The sequence below is a fragment of the Lissotriton vulgaris genome, chromosome 7 (assembly GCF_964263255.1).
Source record: "Lissotriton vulgaris chromosome 7, aLisVul1.2, whole genome shotgun sequence".
NCBI classification, from domain to species: domain Eukaryota; kingdom Metazoa; phylum Chordata; class Amphibia; order Caudata; family Salamandridae; genus Lissotriton; species Lissotriton vulgaris.
In genome coordinates this window covers 549,159,154-549,176,018 of record NC_141695.1, presented here as the reverse complement: position 1 = coordinate 549,176,018, position 16,865 = coordinate 549,159,154, and the positions used below count along the sequence as shown (strand labels likewise).

Genomic DNA, 16,865 nt, shown 5'->3' with positions numbered 1-16,865 from the left:
TTGGCGTTGTTCCAGGGTGAGAGCCTCCGAGAGTCGGACCCCGTCCACGGAGCCGTCTTTCTCCCGAGTCCGTAGGAGGTCAGGGAGGGGTTCGGAGTCTTCTTCGGCTCCATTGTCTGTGGCCATCAGGAGGCTGAGTTCTGAACGCACGAAATGGGGTTTCAGTCTATTAGCGTGGAGGACCCGGAGGGGGTTCCGTGAAGATTCCATGTCGATGAGATAGGTGACAGGGCCCTTGCGCTCAACTACTTTGAAGGGCCCCGTCCACTTGTCTTGCAGGGCGCATGGTTCGGTGGGGGACATCACCCATACTTGTTGGCCAGGTTCAAATTCGATGGAGGAGGCATTTTGGTCATACCACTTTTTCATGTCCTCTTGACTGGCCTCCAAGTTTGCTTTTGCCAGCTCTCTGAACCGTCGGGTCTGGTTGCGGAGGGTTAGGAGGTATTTGAAGACATCTGGAGGGTTCTTTAGAGGGGGCATTTCCCAGCCTTCCTTGACTAGGCTGAGCGGCCCCCGTACGGGGTGTCCATACAACAGTTCAAACGGGCTGAAGCCGAGGGACTTCTGGGGGACTTCTCGATATGCGAAGAGGAGGCACGGCAGTAGCACATCCCACTGGCGACGGAGGGGCTCTTCCAACCCCCCAATCATCCCTTTGAGCGTGCGGTTGAACCGCTCAACGAGTCCGTTTCCTTGAGGGTGATAGGGGGTCGTGAATCGGTAGGTGACCCCACACTGTTGCCAGAGGGACTTCATATATTTTGAAATAAAGTTCGTGCCTCTGTCGCTGACGACTTCTCGGGGGAAGCCCACACGGGAGAAGATCCCCATCAGGGCCCGGCCGACTACCGGGGCTGTCACAGTTCGCAGGGGAACAGCCTCGGGGTAGCGGGTGGCGTGGTCCACCAGTACCAGGATGAACCGATGTCCTTGTGCTGTGCGGGGGTCCAGGGGCCCCACAATGTCTATCCCGACCCTCTCGAACGGGGTGGTGACCACTGGAAATGGTTGCAGGGGGGCTTTTAGTTTGCGGCCGCTCTTCCCACTGGCTTGGCACGTGGGGCAAGATCGGCAATGCTGGAGTACATCATTCCTCATTTTAGGCCAGAAGAAGTGGGTCACTAGGCGGCTGTAAGTTTTATCCTGACCCAGGTGTCCAGCCAGGGGGACATCGTGGGCCAGATTTAGCAAGAAGTCTCTAAAACGGAGGGGCACTACTAGCACTCGACTGGCCCCCAACTCCGCGATCCTTTGTTCACTGTATAGCAGATCATTGTCCCAATAGACCCAATGTGTTCCGGAGGTATCCCCTGCGTTCTGGGCGAGGGCTTGTTGGCGGAGTCCCTCGAGGGAGGGACAGGTCTTCTGCTCTTGGCGAAACTGCTCCTGTGTGGGCCCCCCCTCTTGATGCCACTGGTCGAGGCCCGAGAGGCCCGGAGGTTGAGCTGGTTCTGGGGGGACGGCACGGTCGGCGTCTTCGACTGGAGCGACCGGGGGAGGAGGCGCCGGCCATTCAGGTTCCTCGGGTCGGAGATTGGCACGGGCGGCCATGGACCGGGTGGTGACGCACGCCCAGTCCGGGATGCCTAACATCCCCAGGTGTTCTCTTCGTTCTACGGCTGCCCACGGAGAGCTTTCAAGGTCATTCCCCAGGAGGCAGTCTACGGGGGCATCATCTCGGACCGTCACCTTCAACATGCCGGAGACCCCTCCCCATTCGAAGGGGACGCAGGCCATCCGACACAGACTCTCCGAGTTATCGGCTGAACGGACAGGGCAGAGAATATTTGGTAGGAACTGTTCTGGGGTCACCAGGTGACAGCGGACGGCTGTTACACTGGCCCCGGTGTCACGGAGGGCTTCGGCCCGGCGTCCATTGATGCTCACCCATTGGCTGTATTTCCGGGTGTTAGCGGGTAGGGGGACCCGCGGGACCATGTCTTTCCCCCCTAAGCAAGCTAGAGCCATGGCGGCTGGCTCCCATTCTTGATGTTCTTGCTCATATTCTTCTTGATCCTCGGAGATCTGTTCTTCCCCCAGGGCAGCGGCAGCCACCTGGCGGGGTCTCGGGCTCTGGTTTTGTGGGCAATTTGGGTCGTTTGCGTAGTGGCCGACTCGCTGGCATCGGTGACACGTGACATTGGCCCTATATCCCGGTCGTGCCGGGGTGCTGCCCCGGTTGGCCGGGGGAGTGGTGCTGGCAGCGGGGGCGGCCGGAGTGCTGTCTTTTCCTCTTCCTTGGCCCCCCCCTCCTCCTCCTCGGGGACGGTGCTGACCGTGGTGGTTTCGGTTCTGTTCATAGGACCCATTTCGGCCCACTCTGGTGATTTCCCACCGGTCAGCTTCGGCTGCGAGCTGCCGTGGATCAGACAATTTGCTGTCGAGGAGGTGCTGCCGGAGTTCGATGAAGCAATTGTTTGACAAATGCTCCCACACCATGAGATTGAAGAGCTGTTCGTAAGTTGTGACATTGCTTCCTTTGATCCAACCCTCGAAGGCTCTGCTGAAATAGTTAACGTACTCCACCTAAGTTGTACCCGGGATGCGGGTGCAGTCTCTGAACCTCTGGCGGTACATCTCGGGTGTGAGCCCATAGCGGGTGAGGAGGGCCGCTTTCATGTGGTCATAGGAGGTCATCAGATGGTCCGGGAGCTGTAGCAGGGCATTGCGGCCCTCATTGAGGAATCTCCCCCATAGACCGGCTCCCCAGTCGCTTCGATCGATCCGGTGGGAGGTCATAGCGATTTCGTAGGCCTTGAACCATTGTTGGATGTCGTCCTCTCGGAAGTATTCTCGAACGACATCCTTGGGGATGTGTACCTTCTTATCTGTTGCTCCCGGGGTGCGGGGTTGCTCGATCGCCCCTGATTCCTTGTTCTGTTTGCGTAAGTCTATCTCAGCTAATTTGCGCTCATGTTCATATGCCAGTCTTTTTTCCTCGAGCTCTCTTTGTCTCTGTTTTTCCTCTCTTTCTTCTCGGAGCCTCAGATGTTCTAAGTTCAGTTTCTGTTCGGCCAACTTGAGTTCACCATCCATTTTGAGCCGGGTCATTTCTAGTTCATGTAGTCTTGTTCTTTCTCGCTCCTGGATCTCGTCTTGCGAGAGGCCCGTTCTTCGCTCCTCGGGAGCCGCGGTGTCTACTGCTGCGATATTTTGGTCCGGGGGTCTGACGGCCCCGGTTTCTGCCCAGGACTCCAGGGCCTGTTTGAAATCATCTTTGGTATTTAGACCGGTGGTAGCGATACCTAGTTCGATGCAGAATTGTTTTAATTCACGATGGCTGTATTCTTCCAATTTCTCCATCTGAAATTTCTCGGTGGATCCGCTTTCTTTGGTTGTCATCGTGATTTCGTCGTGGGGTGAGCTACTCTCTGTACGATTATGCGGTGATTCGGATCGCGCCGCTGGCCACCAATGTTAGACGGACCGGGAGGGTCGGCCGAGTATAAGGGGAGAGGTCTCCAGGGAGAGCCGTCTCCAGCGATCGTACAGACAAGTAACCCCCCCCCCCACAGACGGACACCACACAAGGATAAGGTTAAACGATACTTTATCAGCAATTCTTTGAGTACGGTCAAATGATAAAAGGAGGTCTGGACTCAGGGGTCCCCTCGGTTCGGGTCTCTGGTGGGGAAAAGGGGTAGCGGGACAGTCTTGTTACCAATTGGGTGGATGGATAGCTCTCAATCCTCGAGCTCGGCGTTCTAGATGGTCGGGCCGCGGCGGAGCCAGCAGGTCCCGAGATGGTTGAAGGGAGCGACGGTCCGCGGCGGAGCCAGCAGGTCCCGATGAAGATGGTGGTACAAACGGTCCGCGGCCACGCCAGCAGGTCCCGACGACGATGAAGGTTTACGAAGGTTGCGGCAGCGCCAGCAGGCAGGACGATAGTTCACAAGGTAGGGCTACGGCAGCGCCAGTAGTCCGTCAAGGATGAGTTCTTCTCGGCGTCTCTCGACTCCAGGATACAACTGCCTTCCTGCTCTGGAGCTGCCTCAGTTATAGGGCTGTGGCCCTTTGATGTCCGGACCCTCGCACTTGGAGGTCGGGGGGTCCAGGATGAGGGAGTTCAGACACCCAGCAGGGGGGTGGAGCCAGCGCCCGGGGAGGCTGGGGGCGAGCGGTACCTGGCGGGGGAGAGCCATCGACACCTCTTTCTCCCATTGACCTGCCAAGTAGTCCGCTCACCTCCTGTGTGGATGGTGGTGCCGGGATGTCTGAGGCCTGGCCAGGCCCAGGGTTAGGGTCGATCGGAGGCCACGCGGCCTCGTGGTGCATTGTCCAAGATGGCGCCCAGGTCGGGCGCGCGGGCCAGTAGTGGATCGGGCCCAAGAGGTCGAGATGTTCAGAGGCAGGGGTCCCGGAGGGGACGGAGAACGTGAAGTGGTGGTGTGTAACACTTGAGGGACCGGGCTCGGGCCTGGTCGGGCAGAGGGGGAGCGGGCCCTTCATGCGGCCTGTCCAACACCCAGTCTACTTGATAGATTCTGTAGTTTAGATGACTGTTAAAATATTGTTGGGTAGAAACACATATGCTAATAGAAAAGCAATATGGATTCCACCCTGGTTTGGGAATGGTGGAACAATGTTTATATTTATTGATTGAGAAGTATACTGTAGCTTCTAATGGGTCACTCCTACCTTGCATTTATGGACTTAAGTATGGCTTTTGAAAGAGTCAATGGAGCAAAACTCTGGTCTACTTTGGAAGTGATGGGTTTAGATGGCTCAGTGTTATATTTCATTAAACGATTGAACTCCAACTTACAGGCCACAGTGCAACATGGCCCAGGGAGAAGAGTGCACAGATTATGTACATTAAAACACAGAGTTCAACAGGGTTCTGTCATGGCTCCCTTGCTCTTTGCACCTCATACCAATGGAGTGGAGGAGTGCTTGAGAGTGGTATGCCAAGACATTACAAGATTGGCAGGAAATTCATATAAATTGTGACATTTGCTCACAAGGCAGTCTCAAATGGCAAGCACTTTGGAGAAAATTATAAACTTTTATGCTATGTATAAGGACGGGCTAGACTTAAATACAAATGTAACCAAGACCATCCCTTTGCCTCTCGAGCATGGTGTGGGGTCTCCCAACCCTGACTTTGAGCTTTCAGGTTACTGGAAATTTCAGTTGTGCTTAAACGTCTTGATCCGAGGTTATGACCTTTGGCAATCTCTCCCCAGAATGGTCCTCCATTTGGTGGTTTAACCAGTTGGGTCTCCCACCTGTCCCAGTGGAAAAGGCGAGGAACCTGGGAGTTATTTTTGACAGCAAGTTAACATTCAACCTTCATGTCAACAAGGTTGTGTCATCCGCCTTTTTTATTCTAAAAAAAAAAATCAAGAAATTGCTGCCTTACCTCCCTATTTCAGCTGGGAAGACCCTAGTAACCACCTTGGTGTTTTCCAAAATAGATTATGGAAATGCCCTATTTCTCAACTCCCAGAAACGTGTGCTATCTAAACTACAGTCTATACAGAACCCGGCTGCTAGAATTCTCTTAGACATTCCTCGCCGCCAGCCTACTACTCTCACCATTCGCCAGCTTCATTGGCTTAGAGTAGAGAGCCGAATTAAATTCAAGACCCTCTGCATTGCCTATAAGGCAGTGCATGGCGCCGGAACCAAGTTTCTGACTGAGGCTTTTCAGCTGTACACCCCTAAAAGGTCGCTGAGATCCGCTAACACTTGCCTCCTACCGGTACCCCGTACAAGAACGGCAACCTGGGGAGACAGACGCTTTCTAGTTGCTGCACCACCAAAACTCTGGAATCTTTTGCCACCTACTATCAAAAACGCCCCTAACTTGATGAGTTTCCGCAGGCTTTTAAAGACATGGCTGTTTAATCAGTGAATTCTGTTGTTTTGGTCCCGCTAGCCCTCACATGCGCCGAGACACCTTCGGGTATTTGTTTGCGCAATAAAAATTCCAAAAATAAAATAAATAAAATAAATAAATCCAGTACTCATCTTGCAGTTTACGTTCTGTGTGTGCTTTCTAGAGCTTCTGATGTTATGTTATGTTATATTTAGATTTGTATCGCGCACTGTTAGTCAAGACTGTCCTGGCGCGTAGGGGAACAACATGCGTGTAAGACAGGCAAGGTAGCTAGGCCGCTTGTTGGAAAAGATGAGTTTTGAGTAATTTTTTTAAACTATTCAGGTTCGTAGTGTATCTGAGTAGGTCAGGTAAATCATTCCAAATGGTGGCCGCTCTAACCGCCAGGGAATGACCCCCGAGGCGCACCCTCTTGAATCTGGGGACCACTAGACGTCGGAGCGTAGCTGAACGAAGCTCACGAGTTGGCTGGTAGAATGTGAATCTGGCCCTCAGATAGGATGGACGGGGGCCTTGTAAGGCTTTGTGAGTCAGTACCAGAGCCTTAAAACACACTCTTTGGGCCACAGGGTGCCAGTGAAGCTCACGCAGCTGTTTACGAAGACTTAACCTCCTGGGTATATCAAAGAGGAGTCTCACTGCCGCGTTCTGAACTACTTGCAATTTGCGTATCAGAAAGTCAGGGGCGCCGATGTTTAGGGAATTTGAATAGTCCAGGCGTGAGAGAATAAGTGCCCTGGCTACTGCCTCCTTAGCAACTTGGGGAAGAAGGGGAAAAAACTTCCTGAGGGTATCCAAGGTGCCAAAGCATGTTCCCGCCAACCTCATGATTTGATCGCGAAAGCACAGATCCGCACCAAACCAGATCCCCAGGTTTTTTGCTATCCCGCAATCTCCCTTAGGACAAGGTGTATCTTTAGGCCAGAGTGAATCCTTAAAGTCCACCGGGAATTGTCCGTACAAGAGAATCTCTGACTTATCCTCGTTGCACTTAAGGCTGGCCTGGGCCAGCCAGGCAAAGACAGCGGACAGGCACTGTTGAGCTCCGACCGTACCAAAGTCGCTTCCTTCCCAGGTGAAGAGAAGCTGGGTGTCATCGGCATAGGCCATTATTTTGGCACCCAAACTTTCTGCCAAATAAATTAGGGGGGTCATGTAAACATTAAAAAGCAGCGGGCTCAAAGTCGACCCCTGCGGGACACCTGTTTCTACTAAAACGTTTGAAGAGTGGTGAGGAGGCATCCATACTTGCTGGAAGCGGTCCGTAAGAAATGACTTAAGCCAGCATAAAGCCGTGCCAGAGATGCCATTATCAGACAGCCTGGAGAGTAGCTGGATGTGGGGTGCCGTGTTGAACGCGGCAGAGATGTCCAATAAAATTAGAGCCGCCCTGCCGCCCATCCAGACATACCCTTATGGCCGCGGTAACTTCCACAAGCGCAGTCTCCGTGCTAAATGAAGTTCGGAAGCCAGATTGGGCGGGATGCAACGCCCCCGAAGACTCCACGAACTTCTCCAGCTGTCAGAAAACTGTCTTCTCGCAGACCTTAGCCAGAGCTGGGAGCAAGGAAATAGGACGGTAATTGGAGGGGAGAATCGGGTCAGCCGAGGGTTTCTTAATCAAGGGGAGGAGCTTAGCCAGTTTCCATTGGTGGGGCATCACACCTGATTGCAGTGAATCGTTGACCAAGGCCACCAACATAGGAGCAATAACTTCCGCCACTCCACTAAGGACCCTTGCTGGACAGGGATCCACAGGGGATCCAGATTTTAATGATTTTAAGATGGCCAGCATATCTTTCGTCTCAACTGGATCAAAGGTGTTTAGGAATTGGGAAGGGGTATTACAGTCCTGGACCGCAGGAGTGGGAGAAGACCAAGCCCGGGCGGGTCGCTTAAGGCTGGCCTGAATGTTTTCGATTTTTTCTATAAAGAAAGTGGACAGCTTTTCACACCAGCCAGGAGAAGAGGGTGCCGAGGCGGTTTCTGCCACTGGGGATGTAAAGCTCCCTACTATTGCAAAGATTTCTCTGCTTTTATTCTTAGCCTTGGAGATTCTAGCCGCAAAGAAATCACCTTTGGCAGACTTGATGGCGGCATAATACTCTTTTTGTGCTGCTCGGAGTTCCATCTTGGCTAAGGGACAATAGTCCCGTTGCCAGGCCCGTTCTTTGGTACTTACAGCCAAGTTTAAAATGTTTAAATGCTCCGTATACCAGGGAGAGGAAGGGGTGTTTCTAGAACGCCGATTTCCTAGTGGTTGGGGGGGAAGAGATTCAATAGTAGAGCTCAGCCATTTTGAAAAATTTTCGACTGCTCCCTCTAAATTAGTGGCCATGGCGGGACAAGATTGCGCCAATGCAGTGTTCAGGGCAGGGATGCTAATTTTAAGGGGGGAAGGGCCCAGATGCTCTTTCCCGATATGCGTGGACTACCAATGTCCCAGGTAAAGCAGACCAAAAAGTGGTCCGACCAGGTGACAGGGCGCGGAGCTTCTAGTGACAGACTGAAGTTGGAGTAGACAAGGTCTAAACAATGGCCCCCAGTGGGTGGAGCTAAGTACCTGCTGGGATAGGAAAGTAAGATCGCAGAGGTCACACAGGTCCTTCACTCCAGATGCAGAAGGGGTGCCTACATGGATGTTGAAATCCCCCAGCATCAGAAATTTGGGGAACCTCATTGCTCTCTGTGTCACCACTTCCTCCAGAGATTTAAGAAACATACCTGGGGGGCCGGGGGGGCGGTAAACCAGTATTCCTCCCAATGTAAAATGAGGCGAAAAAGCTATGGAGAACTCCATAGCTTCTCCCTCAGAAATTTCCCCTGTACTCTCCTTTAATAGAGACCACTTGTCCCTAAGAATCACTGCTAAGCCCCCACCTCGGCCGGAACTGCGGTCGAGCCTGGTTATCTTATACCCTCGAGGGGTCGCTAGTTCTATGACCGGTGTGCAGGATTCGTGCAACCATGTCTCTGTTCTAAATAAGAGGTCAATTGCCTCATCGATGATCAATTCATAAACCTCCTTCGCATGTTTGACCAAACAGCGTGCATTGATGAGGGCTGCACGAATGTTGGACGATGTCGGACGGAGGGGATGAGGAAGGACATGACCTCCTGAATTGAAAATGGCAGTCAGGGCAGATGCCTCCCATTGCGTGCTATTACTACAAGGGCTTTTATTAAATGAGAGTAGTGACTCTCGACTATAGACAATCAGTGGGTCCCCAGAACTGGCCCTCGTAGAGCCAGCATTTCTGGCCCTGTGCGCTGTCGGAGCGCGGACGGGCGCAGACGGGCTTACCTTAGGCGCACCTTCGGCGCGCCATCGTTACGCCCGCTCCGCCTGTCCGCTGCGCTCCCGAAAACACATGTGCCCTTTATGCCCTGCCTCCCCAGAAGCGCTAGACCGCTAACTCCCGCCTCGCTCCAGGAAAAACACAGCCCAGGATGGCGCCTCGATTGATTCAACCTGTTGGTATAACCCAGAGCCCAGCCAAATGGCTTTACCTATGCAGATTATATGTCACAACTGAGAAGGCTCTGCTTGGTGAGCGGCTGTGTCACTCAACCACACACCAATTAATTTGGTCTGTCTCAAGATTCCCCATTTGGTATACCTCACCATTCCAAGAGGATTACGTTAACCTGTCTGGTATTCATAAGGTCCAGGTTCAGCTCCATCCTGGCAAAACTCATTAACAAGGGATTTGCTTAATACTGGCTGGTGACCTGAATTGTTTGCTGGATGGGCTCCCCCAAGGTTAGACACAAAGCCTTAACTGACTAGCGCTCTCAGGGTGCTGATGGGGGGTGGAGGGGGGACAGCAGGACTTAAGGAGAGTATGCTTCCAACATCCTAGGATTTATTCCTGCTATGTGCCTGCAACTGGGACACATAATCACATTGACTATTGTGTATCGGGTACCCTGATTTAGTTTGGGGAAATTACTTCTACTACAGCTCTGAATTTATGATCTAATTTCATCTCTTTCATGCCCTCTTCGGCCAGGTCACGGACAGTGCACAGGTACACTCGTCCAAATTCTAAATGTGTTAAGATCGAATATTCAGAGATAGTGATGTGTTTTTAATATTGGTAACACAGCAGCAGCTAACTAATATTACTGCAAATAATCACTGTGACACTCTTATTTCTCATATGTGAGGTGCTGTTTTGATCTAAAAAACGTTTTCATGGATGTTGCATGAAAAACACATTTCTCTGCAACATATCTGCAATAGACTCTCACACATCACCCACATTAAAAATAAATTAAAGGAAAACAGTATTTAAAACAATCTGTTTAAGAATTATTCACGGAAAAACCAAAGTGGGTGATGAACGGAGTGTGGACATTGCTACCACTCACCCCAGTCAACTGATCTGGGTTTAATCCATCATCATTCTTATCTCACTCGGCCACCCCACTTCAGACATGGCCATATGCAAATCTGTCTGACCCTGTGCCTCATGGGAACAGTCCAGCCCGAACTGCCAAGCCATGTCTTCCCTGGACCGGAAACAAGCATCCTGGGACTGGTTTCTGGCTAATCAGCCGTCTCAGCCAGGCTAGCTTGAATCTAGTAGCAAAGTTAGCAAGGGACCCACGTCTGGGCATACCCTGCCAATTTAGGGAGAACAAAGCAAAACCAAAGGGGATGATGGACGGAGTGTTGAACATTGCAAGCACTCACCCCCAGTCAACTGATCTGGGTTTAATCCATCATCATTCTTTTTTTTTTTTCACAACAATTTTATTGATAAAGATGAGCATATGAAATAGAGTGGCATCCCACATTCAGGACGATACCACCAGACATTTTGGTACAATCGCAACATAAAACTGAGTGTCCAAACAAAGAAGCAATGCAATCAAGGATACTAGGAAACATTTACCCCACCTTTATCTTGTTCAGTTATCTACCCACCCAACTCCCAGAACCCTCCCTGGAACCCACCCTAACCCCATGCATGTGTGTACTAACTGTGCTGATGTAAGCTCTTGACGTGGCTATTGTGTGCGTGGATATTGGGTTTCGCCGGATCATATGGGGCTAAAGGTCTTCTTCTTGTTCCGCCGGGGGGTCTAGTGTCAAGCCTCTGTAGTCTGCCCACCTCTTCCATATTTTAAAATGTTTGCGGGGGCATCCCCGTGCTTCAAATATTGGTCTCTCCAGGCCCATACAGAAGTCCATCCATCATCATTCTTTATCTCTCTCCGCCACCCCAGTTCAGACATGGCCATATGCAAATCAGTCTGACCCTGTGCCTCATGGGAACAGTCAAGCCCGAACTGCCAAGCCATATCTTTCCTGGACCGGAAACAAGCATCCTGGGACCGGTTTCTGGCTAATCAGCCATCATCAGTCGAGATAGCTTGACAGTGGCAAAGTGAGCTCATCAGGGTAAGACTCTCAGCAGAACAAAGCTAGCTCTATTAGGGGACCCCTGAAAGGCTGGGGCCCTGGGCCAGAGACCACTTTGCCCATGCCTTAAAACGTCTCTGATAATACAACATACATACACACATTAAGAGAAAAAAAGGCATTAACCTGGGCAGACCCTCCCTAAATTAACATAATCACACAAAAATACCAAGGTCATAATTGAGAAGTTCTGTTGAAACCTTCAGGAATCAAAGATTTTGAAAAAAATCCCTTCACTCACAACTTACCATGCAGTGTTTCATTAAACGTGACTCTCCACACCTCTGTAAGTAAAGACTACCTCGTGTTATGTTATGTTATGTTATGTTATGTTATGTTATGTTATGTTATGTTATGTTATGTTATGTTATGTTATGTTATGTTATGTTATGTTATGTTATGTTATGTTATGTTATGTTATGTTATGTTATGTTATGTTATGTTATGTTATGTTATGTTATGTTATGTTATGTTATGTTATGTTATGTTATGTTATGTTATGTTATGTTATGTTATGTTATGTTATGTTAGCATTTGGTAAAGCGCAACAGCTGCCCCAGCAAAGAGGCGTCCCGGCGCTAAGGAAACCACGGAAACTCAACAGAGGAATAGGAGGAAGACAGCTAGGAGACCTAGGGGGAGGGGAATAGGTGGGTTTTGACGGCTTTCCGGAAGGCAGACAGATTTTCAAGTGAGCGGATGTTCAGTGGCAGGGTGTTCCATAGTTTGGCTCCCAACACCCTGAAGGAGCGTCCACCAGTACGGGCTAGCTTTGTACGGGGTACAGTCAGTAGGTGTTGGCCTAGCGAGCGCAAGTTGCGCTGTGGCACATATGGTGTTAGGAGTGGGCGGAGAAGTTCTGGGCGTCCAGTTTTAAGGATTTTGTAAGTCATGATGAGAGTTTTAAACTGGATTCGAGATTCGATGGGTAGCCAGTGCAACTTTCAGATTGTGACTCGGGCTGAACATCTGCGGGGGAGACCGACCAAGGTTCTTGCCGCGGTGTTCTGCATGCGTTGCAGTCGTACTATCTCCGCTTTGTTGGCGCCCAGAAGTAAGACATTGGCGTAGTTCAAGCGGGAGAGAATTGTGGCTTGGACAATCAATTGACGAACCTTGGAGTCAAAAAAGCCGAGTATGGGATTGAGGCTCCTCAGCAGGCCCACACAGATGGCCGCTACTTTTTTAGTGTGGGTCTGGAAGCTAAGTGAGGAGTCCATCCAGACGCCTAGGTTTTTGACCAAGGATTTAGGAGGTGGGATGGTGCCCAACCAAGAAGGCCACCAGTGCTCGTTCCAGTGGCTGGTATTCTTTCCGAGGAGCAGCACCTCCGTCTTGCCTGCATTAAGCTGCAGGCAGTTGTCTGTCATCCACTGGGCTACAGCAGCCAGACCATCCCTGAATCTTTAGGCTGAGGTAGAAGGACCTTCGGTGAGAGTGATGGCCAGCTGCGTGTCATCAGCGTATGACACCAGCGTGAGGTCCCATTCTTTAGCCACTGTGGCAAGTGGTTGCACATATAGGTTGAAAAGGGATGGGCTGAGTGCAGAGCCCTGAGGGACTCCCTGTCCGATGGGGTGGGGCTGGGAGAGGAATGGAGGAGCTGACACCCGGAAAGATCTGTCTTTCAGGAAGGAGCGGAACCATTCCAGGGCAAGGCCTGAGATTCCCACAGTGGCCAGACGATTTAACAGTATGTTATGAGAAACCGTGTCTAAGGCTGCACTGAGGTCTAACAGGATCAGCGCAGCACTTTGACCGGCATCAAGTATCGTCTGTAGATGTTCCGACGTGGCTAAGAGGGCAGACTCAGTGCTGTGGCCCGGCCTAAACCCATTTTGGGATGGGTCTAAGATGTTATTGTGATCCATGTGTTATTGTGATCCATGTGTTGAGACAGGATGATATTTACATGGGCCTCTGCGAGTTTGGACAGCCATGGGAGCAGCGAGATAGGTCTAAAGTTCTCCAATTTGGAGGGGTCTAGGGTCGGTTTCTTAATGATGGGAGAGACCCAAGCTTGTTTCCAAGCAGTCGGGACACTGGCCGAAGAGAAGGAGAGATTCAGTATGGATGCCAGGACTCAACCATTGCCTGGAGAGACAGGATTATAGCAGGAATCCAGAGAACGTCCATAGGGGGTTTAAAAACAGACGAAATAGGTTGCCACGAGTTTTCGGGTTGACAAGTCATCGCTTCTCATCAGATATCAGTTATACGTGTTTTTTTTATCATATCCGGACTACCCACAATAAAGGATATCCCTTTGGTTATAGCTCAAGGTATTTTTATGATTTATCTGGGTTTCTGCTACAAACCAGTCTCTACTTATTTAACCACATGCGCGCTGCGTTGATTCTCCTTCTATGCTGACTTTTTAAAAAACCCATTGTTCATGACGAGCTGGGCTCGTCATCAGTGTTTGAGAAGGCTACACCATGACGAGCCCAGCTCGTCATCAGCCTCGAAGGGGTTAAGAACTCGCAGCAATGGCTGAGTCCACAGAGGGAATATTTACCTAAAGAGATGTGGAGAATTGCCTATGATGAACCATGCCACAAGTTGTGGGTAAGGTAATTTTTCCAACATCGTTCAGATTCCTGCAGTTTTCTAAGCATCGCTGCGGCGGCTTTTCCCGCTGTGCGCGGCAAATTCAAAATTACCGCGTTACGTGACGAGCTGGCCTTGTCATCCGCGCAGGACAGGTAAGCGCGATGACGAGCCCAGCTCGTCAATAGCCTCGAAGGGGCTAAAGAGCATCTCAATTACGACCTGGCATTCCCATAATATAGCAACCAGTCTAGTTCTCCACCTCCATCCTGGATCATCTCTCTTGCCTTACAACCTCTGCAGGGGCTCTCAGTACTCAGATTAATTTTATTTAAGACAAACTGTGCTGCACTTTGTGTGTCGTAGTCCACCCTCATCCTGGAAACAAAAGCTCCAAGTCCACCAAACGTGGCGTAACCTCAGATCTATCTGGCCGTAATGTTGGTCATCCCCAGGTTTAGGAAACACTACATGGGAGGAGCAGCTTCCTTAATTCAGGTGGTTAAACTTCGAAGCAAACCTACCTATGCAAATGAGGATACTGAATACTTGAATAACATCATGCACTCTGGAAAGCAATACAGACCTGACTGTTCCCAATATCGGTTTGAACCCCAAATGCAATCACAATACTCCAGTAGTTATTGAATTGTTCTCTTGCCTTGTACATGCATGACTTTATAGGGCTTACTCTACACTGTCGTTATATTGATCATTTATTGCGTGGACTGTGCACCGAGGTCCCAAGATCTGTCTGAACTAAGACCATATTCATCTGCCTTACCATACGGAAAACATACCGGAGCACCCAAGGCCTGCTAACACCAAATAAGCACAGGCAACCACCAATAAAGTCTAGCTTGCACATAATCAAACAAAACAACCAAGCGCGCAGGCTAGCAGCAAATTGGAAGGGTTCAACACAATAAAGGTATGGTATGTGTTCAACCTATAACGTACCATTCTATCGTCCTCATAATCGAAGTATGCATGTTTGCAGAATCAAGTATCAACGCCTACCTCTGATCACGTGTCAAGAACACATTCACAACAATGTTGGTACCAACACAGACCATGCTTACAACTTAAAACTCTACCAACCACTTTGCACCAAAGCGGAGTCAAAGCAACCCGTAGAGTAAAGTTCTTGCGTGAACGAAATCGAATAACTGCACATACAATCTACGGATTACGACAACGTTATCAAGGTATCCTGCCACAAAAGCCCAGCTTGCACTATACGATGCAAGGCAGCCACTCTCACTGTTCACAGGCTGTACCCAATCTGTCATGAACTACTCTGTGCTAGAGAGCCGCACCAGAGGCAGCAACGCCCTACACAAATACCAGTACTATAAATGCACGTCCGCAGCAAACGGGAGACTTTTCTAGATTGTCTTAGACGGGGGGGTTAGTTAACTGCAAGAACCCAGTGTGCGATCAGGTGTATTCAAAGTAAAGGAGACGCCAATCAGTACGCAGCTGTGCGCGTCCATGTTCATTACTTATGATGCGGACACACGCACCTGCATAGCTGAACTGAGGGTCAGAAAATCACAGATATATGGGAGGACCTTGCGGCTCTCAAATACTCTGTCCCTTCCTTAATACTTTGCGTCGCTGTTACCTTATACCTAGTATACACATATCAAATAACCTCGATCAGTTTTCTGTCCAATCTCGTAATAAAGCCCATCATTGCCATGGCCTCCAGCATTTTTACTTCTACTGCGCGAAGGGGGGGGGTTACTGATTAAAACATGGCATCGGGCTATCAAGTAGTCTCATATCATTTATGACACCTTGAGCCAGTCCTCACTTTTTGCCAACAACACTTTGCATGCTATGAATAGTAAAGCCCCCAACACACACAATGTTCAATCGTGAGACTACAAATCCCAGAACGCAACATGTCACGGAAAAAAACCATCCATGGGCTGACTAAAGGTGTCCCCTAAGGCGAAGGGTCGCCGGCCGGCTGTGAGATACCCTTCTCGCTATATCACCTGTGTCAACCAGCCCCCGCCTCCATCGCAGCCCCACAAAGTATGATCCCGTCCGGTATTGTAGCACCAAACGCGTACACATGTCCACCACCTACTCCTTCTCTCTCCCTTGTCAGAATACAGCAGACATAAATTAAGATCCATTACCTGAGTCATCCAGGGTTCTAAGCGTGCCGCAATATCAGGGGGTGAACAATGGAATTGGAGTACAGTAGGGGCAGGGGGGCGGGGCTGTTCTGTCACAGATCCCGGAGGTGCCCTGTCACAAGGGTGGGAGTCGCTCCAGTTTGATTCACCTGTTCCTCGCGCACCGTGCACCTGCCCGGGGCAGGGCGGCACAGACACGTCATCCTCTCAGACAGAGCCTCCGCCTACCCCACCCCCGCTCCCACATCCCAGGCCTCAGAACGCCGCCTTACGCGACCAGCAGGCAGCGCTGTGCCGTCACCAGGGAGACTGGCCCGCGCCATAGAGGAAAGCATAGAGAGAGGCCAGCAGACTATAGATATCGAAGAGGGGCTAGAGCGACGCAGGTGGATAACGGAGACTAATAAGTGAGCTAGAGTGTCAGGTTATTGAATCCGTTTGGCTAATTTTTGGAAGCCATACTGCTGTAGATTGTTCAAATCTCTTTACGACAACGATCAACTATACCAATGGGAATTAGTGGAAAATACTTTTATGTCATGAATTGACTTTACGTGACCTGCAAAACAAAAGGCGTCACTGAAAGTGACCGCATAGGCAGTGTTAAATGACATCAGTGCGAAGGACGCACATTGTCTTTTTAAGTATCAACGCTGTAGTAAAATAGACGAATCGAATGAAATGAATGAAATTTCTAATCAGCAAAAGCATCCGTGCGCAAATGCTCCAGTTTTTCAGACAGTTCGGTTTTAGAACATCTAGGACTTGATTTTTTCCCTAAAGAGCGTGATGTAAGATCTAATGTGTAGTGTCCTACCGAGCCTGGGCACTCTCCAATGACTATGCCACACACGCAGCGTATCTATACACGTCTTTATTCTTCAGC

The 16,865-nt window shown here is 50.3% G+C and overlaps 1 protein-coding gene across 1 annotated transcript in view; it reads right to left on the bottom strand.

Annotated features, from left to right (window-relative positions):
• The window catches only part of MFSD6L (major facilitator superfamily domain containing 6 like), a 60,584-nt gene extending 44,355 nt beyond the window's left edge, over positions 1 to 16,229 (bottom strand). Inside the window, exon 1 of the mRNA XM_086930636.1 lies at positions 15,980 to 16,229. The gene's annotated coding sequence lies outside the window, so the exon portion shown is untranslated. The remainder of the gene's footprint in view (positions 1 to 15,979) is intronic.
• Between the last annotated feature and the right edge of the window lie 636 nt (positions 16,230 to 16,865).